General features: G+C 28.3%; 1 protein-coding gene and 1 long non-coding RNA gene across 4 annotated transcripts in view; one reads left to right on the top strand and one right to left on the bottom strand.

The window, feature by feature from the left end:
- Nucleotides 1-15666, top strand: part of LOC107442297 (peripheral plasma membrane protein CASK) — a 164023-nt gene that overhangs the window by 108238 nt on the left and 40119 nt on the right. The window lies entirely within an intron of this gene.
- On the bottom strand, nucleotides 10118-15577 carry LOC147800961 (uncharacterized). The gene is made up of 3 exons (XR_015430888.1): nucleotides 15332-15577; nucleotides 12316-12465; nucleotides 10118-10331 (listed from the first exon to the last, which is right to left on the bottom strand). It is a non-coding gene; the product is annotated as an uncharacterized LOC147800961 (long non-coding RNA).

Here is a 15666-nt window from a genome sequence, read left to right as displayed (position 1 = left end):
TGTATTTTGAGTGTATCCAGATACTTTTCATTGTCAATTTGTGGTTTGGTCACTTTATGTTGGATTTGACTCTTTCTCTTACAAACTTGGTCTGTTAATGGAAATGCCTGAACCTTCTCTGGGTCTAACTTCATTTAAATTCAAATTTTGAAAAATTTTGTATTGATTTTCAAAATTATTTGTTGTACTATTTTTGGTTACCATATTTAATTTATAATTTCTGCCACACAGTAAGGGCATTCAAATAACCGAAAGAAATGTCAATAATTAAAAATTACATTTAGAAATAAATTAAATCTCATAGTTGCTAATTTATCTTTATCTTATGAAAAATATTAAAACAAAATTTAATTTTTACAAAAATATTCAATTGATCATATATTATAACACATAATATAATTAAAATGAAACTAAATATCCTATAGCATTTTTTATGCTAGTCGAATTAAATCAATTTATTAAAGTAAAATTCCATGAAGAGAAAGTAAATTTCAATAACAGTAAATAAGTCTTTGAAAATGCAAAAACAAACAATGAAAATAAGATCAATGAATAAAAATTAACCATTTCAAATGAAATTTCAAGAATGAAAAAAAAAAATTCAAAAATTATAATCAAAATCTATTATTATTTTTGCTATTTAAGCACCAAATAGTTTGATAATCAAAAAATATTTTTAAATTATCAAAAAAAAAGCACAGATCAAAGTAAATATTCATTATATAAATACCATTAAAGAAATTAATACTGTGGATGAACATAAACACGGGAAAACACCGTTTTTTTACGGTTAATAAATCATTCTAAATTTTTGATGAAAGGCGCGTATTCACTATCACAAAACTGCACACGAGAACAGAATCCTAGCCACCATTTAAGATCACTTTCTTGGTTTTTCATTCTTTCACAAATCATCTCCCGTTGAAGGAAACCACCGCTAGCGAAAACAAGTCAATCACAGACTGGACCTCCATCATCCCTCAATGAGACTGACAGGCAGTAAGCAAGTAGGGACTCAGAGAATCCGATTCCGAAACCACTACACAGCACTTTTCTCATTCAGGTAGGCGGAAATCAAATCAGGCAGCGTTAAAATTCGGTTGAGATATCTGTTTCAAGTGCAATGTCAGTTCAGCATTCAGACATCAATGTCAATTCAGCATCAATTTCATGATTCAGCAAATCGTATTTTTATTTTCATTTTTGAATTCTATTTTGAAGAAGCATTTTAGCATTTATAATTATCCTGCACCCGTTTCATCAGTTCTTATAATCCTCCTCGGCTTGTAAAATGATGCAGTCGAACAGAGCAGGGAAACAGACACAGGATTTTAATGAAAGCAAAATAATATTTATTTGATCATTCTTTGTTGAGTGGCAAGTAAAGTAATAAAGAGTATTCTTGTGTTGCTCTGTTACTCCTTTCAAATCATGTGTTAATTTTTTTTTATTAAAACTTAGTGTCTATTGCCATTATTATGGTCTAAAAAAATCATTAAGTCACATTAACATTTTAACCCTTTGCCTGCGGCGGGCACAACATATGTGCCACTCAAAAACTTGCCCTTTCAACGGCGCTGGCTCACCAATTGTGCCGACTATTTCCTTCCCCTGAACTTGTTTGACCACCCAATAACCAGTTATGTCATCACATTCTTTTAAAGGACCCTTTTGTTAGAACAGGAGCTATGAGTATATCAGAGTCTTCTTTGACTTGGCTGAAAGATATTTAGTTTTTTTTTCTATTATTTGGCGAATTTTGAGTGCTTGTAAACTTTTCGTTGTCATTATGATAGCTGTGCTATTATTTCATTTGAGATTTATTTCATAAAATTTAATATTTTATTTTTGATTATTTTTAAATTTTTTTTTAATTTTGTTTTATCATATTTCTTCATATTATTATTCCCCATTTGTGTTTAGAACTTCACCAAAATTTCAATTATATTTTATTTAAAATTTTTTTTCCACACTAAATATTTTATACAAAATTTCATGCAAAAATATTTTATTTTAAAGCTGAAAAATTTTTGAAAAAAAAAGGAAAAAAAAAAAAAACTAATTAAGTTTTTGTAGTTAAAATGAGCTTCTTTTAAGATCCAATTAATTTAAAAATAAAAACGTATTTAGCTTCTCTTGGCAAAAAAAAGAAGAAGAAAACACAAATTTCTTCTAGACAAAATGGTGCTTTTTCTGATCTAAAGGGAAAAAAAGTTATTTTTGAAGAAATTACTATTAAAAAAAACGGGGTTCAAATATTCCTTCAAACGTTTAAAAGTGGTGTCAATATTGCAATAAAAAAATAATTTTCTTCTAATAGCATTCACTTTAAAACAAAAATACTATACCCTTGATGTCAAAATTAATTATATTGATTGGAAAATATTTAGAGTATTGGTAAATAAAAATTAATCAAACACATTTAATTTTCATACTTTTGCTACCGCTTTTTAAATTTTAAGGGACCGTGTGAACCCTGTGTGTGTTTTGACTTTAATTTTCATTCAGGATTAAAAAAAGGATCATTTTAAATTTACTGATTTTTCTAAATTTTTTAATATTGGAAACATTTATTTTCTTATTGAGATATCTTTATTGAGAAGACTATAGCTTATGTTTTATAAATATTTTTTAGAATAAAAAATTTTGTAGCAAAAATTATCAAGTCAGTGTAAGTATTCAGCACTTTTTTTCCTATTAACTGATATATTTTGTTTTGTAATATATATATATATATATATATATATATACAGGGTCTTTATAATTAAAGTTGAATGGCTATAATAATAAAACTTGAAATGGCTATAACAAGTTGAATGGCTATAATATAAACTTTGAAATGGCTATAAAAATAAAACTACCCGACCAAATGTCATCAAACTTGGTAAATGTCTATAAGAAGTTATGGGATTTTAGTTCCCGCAAAAAAAAAAAAGTTCAAAAATTCACCACTAGCGGTGGATGGCGCTGTATGCAATAAGGTTAAACGAAATAACAGGTGCAACAGATAACAAACCTGTGACTTGAAATTTTGCCATCATTTTCCGTAAACCTTGCTGTGTCATTGGACCTTGGCGTTTTCCTCTTACAGTACGGAACTTTTGTAAAGCCCTCCGTTCATTGCTGTCGCATTCATAGTAACATTTCACGAGTAAAGCATGGTCTTGCATGGTAACAGACATTGTCGACTCAGAACACTGACAGCTCAGACAAGGCGCCTCACTTTTATAACTGCAAAGTCACATGACGTGTAAAACAAATTTGCATATTTCACATTTGTTTAACACTATTGCATACAGCGCCATTCTCCGCTAGTGGTGAATTTTTGAACGATTTTTTTTTTTTGCGGGAACTAAAATCCCATGACCTCTTATAGACATTTACCAAGTTTGATGACATTTGGTCGGGTAGTTATATTTTTATAGCCATTTCAAAGTGGAACTTTAATTATAAAGACCCTGTATATATATATATATATATATATATATCACAATACCCTGCAATAATGGAAGAGACACTTCCAGTTTTTGACATTTTTTAAAATTTCTTACGAAATACGTAAAGGATTAGTTTGTAACTTTAGAGGAGTTTATTTCATGCGATTTTGATACTTAGCAATAAGATTTAAAACTTTCAGACCAACAATAAATTACAAAAGAAAACAAGTATTTTTGCAGCCCTATACCAGAAAATCAAGCATAAAGCTTGTAACTTGTATTGATTACTTTAGTCATTATTTTTAATAACTACATAAAGTTTCGTAAACCTAGAGTAAATATTTATGGAGATATAGACATTATTATAAAAAAAATTAATTTAATTGTTTTACGTTTATTTGCTATAATTTCATAAATATTCAATGGAATTAAAAACAATTTTTGGAGAAATGTACGATTTATTACAAAATTTTTTTAAAATTTTTTTAAAAAAATCGTTAAAAACTGCACAACTGAGTATTTAAGCTCGTTCTTTTATGCTGTGTATGCGCAAAAAAATTGAAAAAAGTTTTTTATAATTTTACAGGGAATCGTATTTGGCATCTAGTGATAAAAGCTTTTTATAGTACTTTTTTAAAAATGCTCAAAACAATAAGGGGTTATCCACAAATTTCATCTTGTACTATGTATTAAACAAGATTTATTAAAAATGAGACCAGCATTGTGGGGGTTCACCCCCCATGAAAGTATGTTTTCTTTTGCATGTTTTTTTCTTTATATCATCAAAGTTTATTTTCCGAACGATTATTGTAAGAGATTATGATTTCATATTAAATTTTACCTTATGATACAAAATAAAATTAGTGAAAAACCCCTGATCGTTTGGAGTTTTAATATTATACAGAGGTGATTGTGCTCCTGAAAAATCCGGATTTCCGGATTTTTTGTTATCTACGATCCAAAAGTTTCCGGAAATCCAAGGTCTTGAAGTTTCAAGAAATCATCAATCACATTTATGTATAAATATTCTAGTATATTTTGTTTAAAAATAATAGAACTAGAATTTATTTTTAGCTAAAAATAATAGAACTAGAATTTATTCTTAGCATTTCTTTTATTTGAATTTTTTTTTCTGTTAGTGTAATAAATGCGATTAGAGATAAAAGTGGGCTTATAAGTAATTATTCATTCAAATTATACTACATATAATTTATTTAGAATTTCATGTTTGAAAATATCAACACTGATTTAAATTTATAAAGATATATTATATATATATTTTGAAATGCGTCATTAATGATTTTACTCAAGAAATTTTCCGGATTGTTGAGTTGGGGTCACAATCACCCCTGATATTTAAAAAATTAATATTAATATTTCCAAAGATCTTCGAAGTGCAAATCTAAACTTTGGAGAGATAAATTAATTGTAATACTTTTCTTACAAGTGGATTATTTCAAAAACATGAAATATAATAAAAACCACGACAAAAGCATTTCAATAAACAATATTTTTCAAAAACTCATCGTCATGCACACCAACTATTCCTCTTGACAGGTCAAATTTGATCTCTCTAGCTTTACTTTTAATGGGGTTCAAACCATCTCGCGTAGTTTATTTTTCCAAAAGATAAACTGTTGATAATGGTCAGCATTAAAATATTTTTATTCTATAGGTCAAAATTAAGAATTTTTTCTACTAGCTGGTGGCCAGTTGTAACATTTTTTACAGTGTAGCATTGTGTATTCTTTTAAAAAAAAAGATGTGGCTAATTTTTCAAAAATTTTAAAATATTAAATAAAAGATTGATATTAATATTGTTAAGCATATCTCAAAATATGATGTACATTACAAGGTTCATTTTTAAAACTAAGAACAATTTTAAATAACAAGCATTAATTAAAGTAATTTTTTCAAAATATATTATAAAATATTCGTAATAATTCCATATTTTTGTTAAAAAAATTTTATTTACGAATGAAGTGCATTTTCAACTAAAAAGATGGGGATCAGATTGTGGCTGGCAGCTAATTTTTTAATTGTCATTTGTTATACTTAGTTGCCTTGGAGGGCATTCGCGATCATTAATTTTTCCCTATAACTCCCTGTGCATTTTTTTATATATATTTTCGTGATTTCACGTTTCTACATTAAAGTTAATTACAGCAACAGAGCCATGGTGACTCAGAGGATAGAGTGTTCATCTTCCAAAAAGGTGAATCTGGTTCAAATCCCAGTGATGACTAGTCGATACGAATTCCACATCCGGCTTGCACCGACCACAGTGCTGACATAAAATATCCTCAGTGGTAGATGAATCGTGGGTTAGAGTCCCTTTTGCCGTCAGAACAATAGAAGGTTTTCGTGCTTTTCCTCACCATGTAACGCAAATATGGGTTAGTTCCACCAAAAAGTCCTCCACAAAGGCAAATTTCTCCTATTACTTGATCCAGGAGCTCCCTTATATTCTTGATTTGGTTGAAAATTACCAGGCTACGTAGTTGAACATTAGTAATCATAAACTTGAAAATTAGGTCGGTTCAGCAACGGTTATGTATACAAAAAAAAAACAGTAATGATTAAATAATTAAATTAACTCCATGCAGCAAAACTAATCGAGAATAGAAAACTACAACTTATGCAGCGATTTCTTTTATATCGGGAGAAATATTTAAAAACAAAAATGTAATTTTTATTTTAATTATTTTTTAATTTATTTAATTAATTTCAATTTTATTTAATTAATGAAATTATTTTATAATTGGAAGGAACAGAGATGATTGTGCTCCGAAAAAAATCTGGATTTCCAAATTTGCTGCTAACCGCGATCCGGAAGTTTTCGGAAATCCAAGGTCCAGCAGTTTTCAAGAAATCATCGATCAGATTTGTGTATAAAAATTCCAGTATATTTTATTTAAAAATATTAGAACTAGAATTTGTATTTGGCATCTCTTTCATTTGTAAATATTTTTTCTGGTATAGTAATAAATGGGATTAAACATAAAAGCAGTGCCGTAACTTGATCTCTCGGGGCCCTGGGGCAAAAATTTTTGGCGAAGGCCCTTTCATAAACTTTCAGTACTCCATCTCTAACTGTCATTTTAGCTATTTATGTATTATGTTAGCGAATATGTTTATGAAAACAAGTTATTTGTTCGCATACAAATTGTATAACAAAACATTGTAAGTTTTCTACATGGCAAAATACAAAATTTCAGCGAAATCGATTAATCCTGAGAAATTAAATTTTAAAAGAGTCGTACTTATAAAACTCAATTTCTCAAGAACTAATCAACCAATTTCGCTCAAATTTTGTATTTGCCATGTGGAATTAGATACTTAAAAAAAAAAAAAAAACTATGCCTTACGATTCAAAAGTTTTCAGGCTATTATTGTCCCGTAGTGGACTGATCGTTAAGACACGGTTCCCAGCTGATCACCGAAGTCAAGCATCACTGGCTGCTGTCAGTGTGCGGGTGTGAGACTATTATTAAATAAAAAATAATAAATATTTACTAAAATTTATTTTTTGCATGGAATTATCTTTAGATAAATGAATTTTATAATCGTGTGCACAAATTTTTCAATTTCCTTAACATTCTGGGGTCCAAACTTTGGATAGCTCACCCGACCCAACTATTGGGATCATATTTCCCAGATTACAGCTACCTCCTATATTACGGGGGTTAGAAAATCGAATCTGTTGAACAAAAGTTATGTTTATTCAGGGAAAGTATGTTTTTGTGTCTGATTGCGTAACTTAAAATAAAATATCGTGTACTAATTATTTGGCATATTTGAAGTCACACCCTCGAATTATTAAGATGGAGTCCTAGCACGTGAAGATCCGACCATTAAATCAAAAGTTATTCAGGGTGGTACTTTTTTGGTTCACTGTGCGTAAATGTTACCAATTTACGACATCTCACCGAGGAAATCTGACTAGGGGGGAAAAAGCTATTCATGTTGTCTACTCTTGTCCCCCATGTCCACAGTAGCCTCCTCTAAATATAATGCTAATAATAAAATACCAATTTTATAAACCTGTTGAATCCGGTTACCATACCGTTAGGAAGGCCCTTTCAAGACAAAACCATTATAAAAATTAAAATTATTTTTTAGTTTCAAATCTAAAAGTTTTTGATCCTGTTATGGAAACTGAAGGAAATTATAAACTTTTTTTTCTATCGGCACATATATCCACATTTTAAAAGTCCTAATTGAAAAAATATACAGAAATTTTTTCTCTATACTCATCGATTAACAAAAACAAAGTTGTCTTACTCCAATATGGACAGGTCCCTAGAAAATATAGCTAAATTTTGAAAAGAATTCGCTCTTGAATATATTATATTCTATTCCTATGGCCTATGTATTCATGACGCCATGTAATCATAATATGATTTGAAAACTGTGATTGATATGAAAAAAACTATTTCTCTTTGTCATAATTTTACCACATATTATGTGGCAAAATTATGACAAAGAGTAAAAGTTTTTTTTTTTTTTTTTTTTTTTTTTATGAAAGAAAAATGAAAAAAAGTCAAAGCATATTTGCTAATTAAAAAAAAAATTCTTTTTAATGGTTTGTCATGGCAATGAATTTTAATTGCTACGGATTTCTAAGCTGATGCTCATAACTTTTTTATTAAATTAAATGCGTTTTTTTATTAAATTAAATATGATTTTTTTAATATAAAATAAAGATTGCATTTCCTTTTTTAATGAAAACAAAGTTGTTAAAAACCCTAAAAATTCCAAGTTCCAATTTAAAAAATTTAGAGGTCTTAATAATTTGAAAAATATAAAATAAAAACAAAATCCATGCACCCAATAAACAGTAAAATTATCAATTAAAGTACTATACAAATTAAATTTTATATAAGAACATAAAGAAAAGCATAACAATTTTAATGTTACATAAAAATTGAACATGAAATAAAAATTGAACATAAAAATTTTTATGTTACCATTCTTATAAAAGAATTCTAACAGTATATAAATATAAAATTTAAATGTATTAAATGAGTTAATGCAAACATTTACTTACCTCCTTATAAATAAATTTACATTTGGTTTTCATGTTTTCCAAAGAAATTTTTTATTGAGAATGGGAATTATTGATATCACGATTTATGTTTGAAAAAATGAAGTTGCAAATAATTTTAATAACTCTTAAGTAAAGTTAAATTTTAATTTCAAAAATTGAACAAAACAAAAGGTAACAGAAAATTTATATCTGAATTAAAAATAGTAAATTTAAATGACGCAATTAAATGAGTTAAAAACTGGAATTTAACTGCAACGTGTTACGTTTGTCTCAGAAAAAACCTCTTGACAAAATGACCTAAATAAATGTTAACAAGAGTCATTCCCTTGGATCCCTTAAAAGCTTATATCTGTTTTCCTAGAACATCAAGATAAGATTTCTTAGAAGCTAGTTTAAGACAACTTAAGGGACATATAGATGGTACTGTAAATATATGACATTTTATAAAAGCACGAAAGAGCCCAGGGTCATAAAAATGATTAAGGCAATTTAAAGAAAGAAAAGGTCATTTTCCCATGGTGTAAAAGGAGATGGCTATTTTTTGAGGAGTCAGATAACAGTGGGTCAACTCTGTGGGGGGTATGAAGGTTTTTAACACCTTCATACCACCCACAGTTAAAAGATGCTTTCAAAACAGTGGGACTTACTTTACCCAAGTAGCACAATTCACAAAAACGATATCGTAAAAACGTAGCTTTGAACATTGTACAATATCGTAGCGAAATATTGTACTATATAAAAATGGACCCCTTTTATGTCGTATATTCAATATTGCAAACCAATATTGTACGGTATTGTAGAAACGTTGGGGAACGTCGATCGACATCTCTCTGCATTTACAAACGTTGTACTATGTCAAGCGACATCGTCAACACGATATTCAAAAAACGAATGCTGTGGAATGCAGACAATCGCCAAAATTACGTTATTTGAGAAAATAAAAATTAGTTTTTGAAATATTCATGCCTGTTTGTACCCTGGAAAAACCGAACAAAACCGTTCTAGCTTGTTTAAAATTAAATTATTTGTTATTACCAAAGCTTGTAGAATTTTTTGATTATTAATATTTAATAAGTTTGGGTAGGCAGGTATATTTTACTATTATTCTAGAAAATAAGCTAGAAAGTAAATAGTTTTGTTAAGATATTTCTTCGCTTTTTCAGGGTACAAGCAGCCATTTATATTGTGAAATTATTTTAATATTTTAAGTGATTTGTGCAATAATTTTTAAAGCATCTATATTTTACTATGTAGATTAAAATTACAATATGTTTAATTTAAAACGATTAACTTTTTTGTTGTGACGTTTTAGTATTATATAATCTGTATTTTACTAAAATAGTATCTATGGAAAACAAAACTCCTTATCTTCACAGCATCAGGTTCGATTTTAAAAAAACTGATTAAAAAAAAAAAAGCAATATTTACACTGATATTGTCATATTAAAATAACAGGAGTCACTTCCTCAGATTTCTGACTTAAAAAAGGGCAAGCATGGTACAATAAGCTGCGATCTAATTTACTTATAGCCTTTATCCATTAAAGTGTTGCCAAAATATTTATTAGGGCTTGAACGGTTGTCAAATGTGTAAATGAAATATAATTTTTATTAAACAGTAAAGAATAATATACTAATTTCTATAATTTATTGTATTCTTTAATACAATCAATTGTTTCTAAAACAAAACTGTGGCAGTTGAGGCGCAAACTTAGTCTTCCTGCCTTCCCGGCCATTGGCGGTGGCAAGAACTTCACCAAATTTTTCAGCTTTTTCTAGTCAGCTAGTTTCTTTAAACAGTCTGAAGGTAGCAGCTAGTCTCTTTGAACAGTCTGAAGGTAGCAGCTGAAAAAAAATAAGACATAAACTGTGGTTAATTTTAATACTTTTAAATTAAAAGACAAATAGTTATATTGAAAAATTACATGAACTAAAGTAGACATGAGCACAATGCAAGTACTACTAACAGCCCTAGGTTGACAATTCTTTTGTATAGAATCAGAGCAGTTTTTATGTTTCCAGGAGCACCGGGCCTATTTTTATATGGGGGCCCTTGACGAGTAAGTTAATAACAAATGGAAAATATTATATTTTCATAGCTGCCAACCTCTAGTTATAAAAATGCAGAAGATAGACAAAAAAAAAAATGCAGAAGAAATGCCTAAAAATGCAGAAGATTCGCAAGCACATACTAATTACCAATAAATTTATAACAGAAGCGGATTTTAACTATTTTGATTAATTATTTATTTATAAATCCACTTATTATGAGCAAAAAAAAGCAATACTCATCTTTTTTTAAAACAAAAAAGGAAATATTTTTTAAAAAAACTTTCGACCAGCTACTTGATGGTACAATATTCGATTAAAAATGTAGTTACGGTCTTGCCAAACGCTGTTACAAGAGGAACAGCGACGTCTGACTTAAAGAAAATACTAGCTATCAGGCAGATGGGTAAAATGCAGAAGATCTTATCTTCTGCGCATAAAAGAAGAAAAAATAGCTAAAATAAGTAAAAATGCAGAAAGCTTCTGCAAAATGCAGAAGGGTTGGCAGCTATGTATTTTATAATATGATAGACGGAAAAAAGTTTTTCCTTGAATAATTTTTAAAAAATATTTGGTCACCTTTCAATGAGGTGATCCGGGTTCCAATCCCAGTATCGGCTGAGATTAGAACCCGGCTAGTCAATACAAATTCCACATCTAACATGAGGTTACCACAGTGCTAATTTAGATATAGTGAAGTATTTTGTAAAGGTACTGCTAAGTGGTAATAAATTTTTAATCTTATATCAAAATAGATAAGCTAAGCTAAAAAATTTTTTTAAAAAATCTATGTACTTATTGGAATTTTTTTTCACAAAATTTCTTTATAGAAAATCTGATTATGTCAAAGATACTATAAACATATTATGAGAAAAAATTACCAGTTAATAACTCTGCTGCTTCAAATAGACTTTGAAAGGGAAGAATGACACTATATCAGGAAAAAAACATCTGAATTCATCAGCCCCCTTTTCTTTCCTTCTATTTTTGACATATTAGGGTAATTTCTTTCTAATATAACCCATCTTTCTACTATAGCTTTAGAAATAAACATTTTCCACTAATAAAATATAATGTAGATTTTAATTCCATGCTTTTTTAATCAAAAGGTAGAATTTTAATTAACATTATTTGCATTTTTTTTGAAAAAATTCATGTTTATTAATTACTCTCTACAGCTATGGAAGTCTATATTAAGACAGCATTAAATGTGTACTTTAATTTGTACATTTAATGCCATCAATCAATCTCAAGAATCAAAAAAATTTTTTAAAAATGCAATTTCAAATGTGTTGGAATTTAACACACACCAAGAAAGAAAGCAATTTGAATAACTAAAATTAATTAATGCAGCAATTTATTTAAAATAAGTTTTAAAACTAGAAAAAAAAAATAATAAAAGCATCAATAATTTAAAAACACTGTATTTTAACTTTCAAAATCAATGCTTTTTTTCTAAAAAAAAATCATTTGATTTAAATCATGTAATAAATCAAGCTGATCTAAATCAACAAACCCTGATAACTAGAAGAAGATGCCATGGTTGAGAAAAGATGCCATGAAAAACATTACAAAACCTTAAGAGCGGCTAACTTTTGAACTTTGAAACATACAATGCTGTAAATGTATTAGAGTTCAGAATACAAACTAAGCAAAATAAAACAGGAAGGACCAGGGTAGTTAATTTAAGGAATAACTGATCCATTTTAGTGCAAGATAATGACTCACGAAAAAGTAAAGTCTAATTACAAATTTTAAAATTCTAAGTCTATAAAATTACCTAAGATGGCGTTTGTAACAGCTGAGAGGCTTTCAAAACACTGTTTCCTTTTTCATTTTAATTTACAATACATCATCGCCAATTCCAAGATGGTGCTGAAGTAAAAGAACATAAATAGCCTTCTTTACAGATGGTTTCAAAATAACATATCTGAAAGAAAAAAAAGATATATATAAAAATATAATGTTTTAATAACCATTACAAAATGTACCTCATATTTTATCATCAATTAAGACCACACAAGTAAAACGGGCATAGGATTGCTGAAGAAAGGAATTATCTACATTTTTCATTTTTATAATATATTATTTCTTATTTCAGTCACTTTATTCTCAAAGAGTTATTGCATTAGTTCTTTACTTTGTATATGAGAAGCTTCCAAAGCAATGGCCTGTGCATAAATATATTGAACATTGCAATATCAGATTGTATGTTAACGAATCCAATTATTAAGAATTCTATGTATAAATAGTGTGCGGAGAAATACCCATACCATTAAAACACTTATCACAGTCATATTTGACTTAAGAATCACATAAGTTAAAATATGTTGCAAAGTTGGGACATATTCAGCTATGGAATTCTTTTCATTTTGATATGTACATGGTATCTGCGACATTTTAGATTTTAAAACCCTGACTTTCCATCAATAACTCCAAAAAGTTGTCATGAGTTACCGAAGTTACTATTTTATCCGACAAAAACACTACAATAAATTCAAAAAAGCATTATAAAAACATTAATTGAAATGATAGGTATAACCAAAGCTGTTATACTCTGAATCCTTGAAGCAGAACTTTTTCGAGCTATCTGCGACAAAACTCTCTAGCACTAATATCTTTCTGCAAGATACTTTTCACAATAATAAACAGTTATGTTACTAATTTAAAATAACAAAAGCACTGTGTTTAAAAAAAAAAAAAAAACTGTGTATAACTTTTTTTAAATTGAGTGTATAATTTTTATTATAACATTACATGCAACATTTTCGCATTTTGTTGGGAGGCAGGGGGATATAGAAATTATTTCCTTCGCCTTTTGTCATCCCAGTAAAAAAAAATTGCAAATTATTAAATCCGCAGTAGTACTCGGCGAAAAAAAAAGATTGACAACAAATTCACACGAATTGGTCACCTCAAATGAGTGTTTCGTTTCTTGATTAGGCTGTTGTATAAAAATATCGTATAATAAATATCAGATTTAAAAACTATGGAGAAATCAATAGCAATAACTGATAAAATTCGACAGAATTATTGACCTAAAAAGTAAATACCCAAATACAAGATTGGAATTTTTCAGGTTGCTTATCGGGATATTTAAAATCCACTTGAAAATCAACATCAATAACTGTCGAAAATACAACAGAAAAAAACCCATCAATTTACGCTACTATTGGCGTATATTGAACACGCCAAAAAGTTATTATTCAAATGCATGATTCAAATATAACTGGTAAATTTCTGTCAAAAAATAAAAGGTAATTTTTTTTTTTTTTTTACTTTTCAAAAGAAAAATCTTTCTGCAAGAACTTTGTAATGTTCAGTGAAAATGTTGCCGTGTCTCTGCAAATCTGCCACGGGGCTCTAAACCTTCTCATTTATTGATATTAAACTTAAAAATTGAGTAAAGAAAGAGTTGAAGCATTTAAATAGCTGAAAAATATACAAAAGTAAATAACTTTTATATAGCTTTTTAAAGCTGCTTTTTTTCTTCTTAAAAGTAAGTGTAACATAAAATGCCTAAACAAGAATTTTAAATTCCTTATAATAAAAAAAAAATTAAACAAATAAAATAATTAATAAGATTCTGAAATCACTGAAGTTTAAAAGATTATTCGCTCTAGAAAGGATGTTCTTTCCTTAATTATTTTAAAGAACACAATTGAAACATTTTATATTTTAATAAAATACGATTAAGATTGGATATTTTGTTACAAATTCAGATATTCAGAACGCTATGAAATTAGGGGGATTCCATTTTTAAAATTAAGATTTTTCAGTTACCTAAATCTGCAATTTTTAAAAAAATAATAGTTAGATCATGACAAATTTTGTTCAATATAGAAATCCATGACTTTCTAGGTGTACTGATACCCTATATGTACCCTAATAAATACATATATGTACCCAAAGAATAGTATCAGGAGAGATACCCTATTCTTTGGCAGGAGCATATGGGAGGAACGTTGAACAAGTTCGTCTTTTTTAGTCCGAGAAAAGCAGATAAATTGTTATAGTGCACAGAACCAATAAAAGTAAACAAGATCTTTGGGAATATCAGAATTGAATAATGTGATATAATTTAATAGTTAACAAACTTCAGTTTATGTAAGTTAAAACCCCTTCTGAAATTATGAATTACTTGATTAATGAGCGAGCTACTCGGTTCGGTAAGTAAGATGTAGACATATAAAATTTTCATGATTCAATTCTTTTTTTTTGTAATTTAAACATTATATATTAATTAGATACAGTAAGCATAATATTAAATAATAATTAAATATATATATATATATATATATATATATAAATATATATATATACTGCAAACTTGTACGGTTGAGAAAAAAACTTCTTACTAGCAGCAACATTAGATATCTTATTAAATCTTCAGTATACATATTAAATCAATCTAGTAGACATACTAAATCTTCAATTTAAAATTTCGAAAAAAAAAAAAACATTTCAATCTACCATGACAAATTAATAATTAAAAAATATGCAAATATGATCCATTTGTTAGCTCACTTAGCTCTTAAATTTTTAATTAGTTCAAGTATTAAAAAATATTTTTCATCAAACGAACAATTTGGCAGGTGTGAAAAATATAAACATAAGCATGTCAGAAGGCTTAACATCTCCAAACATACTATAAAATTACGCCACTGTTTGTGAATATGAGAATTGAATAACGTGATATAATTAAATAGTTAAGCAGCCTGGACAAGATAAAGGTGGAAATCAATGTAATTCTTGCAATATATAATTTAATTATATATATTAAAAACAGCACATACCTGCCAAGATCAGAGAATTCGTTCATTTCAACAAGGTGCATTAATTCCCCTTCATCTTCAGCTGGTTTGAGTTTTCGGGCTCGCTAAATCGGAATAATTTTCATTCCATTTACATTATGAGCTAAGGTATAAATTTTATGAGACGAAATTAGATTTAAATATAAGTAGACAAAAGATAAATAGATCGCAGGTGGTAGCGGTAAATGATAAACAGCATCTTAACGGGTTATGGTTACGGTTCCGAGTGGTATAGATCGTAGATTTCAGTATTTAGAGAAAAAATCGATGTCGTGACAAAAACACGATTGCAATATTGATATCAAATATTGTCCGGG

Source organism: Parasteatoda tepidariorum, chromosome 12, assembly GCF_982258835.1.
Source record: "Parasteatoda tepidariorum strain Cologne lab strain chromosome 12, Ptep-v5.0, whole genome shotgun sequence".
NCBI lineage: Eukaryota > Metazoa > Arthropoda > Arachnida > Araneae > Theridiidae > Parasteatoda > Parasteatoda tepidariorum.
Note: the sequence above shows the minus strand (reverse complement) of the source record. Positions and strands in the feature narration are given on the sequence as shown.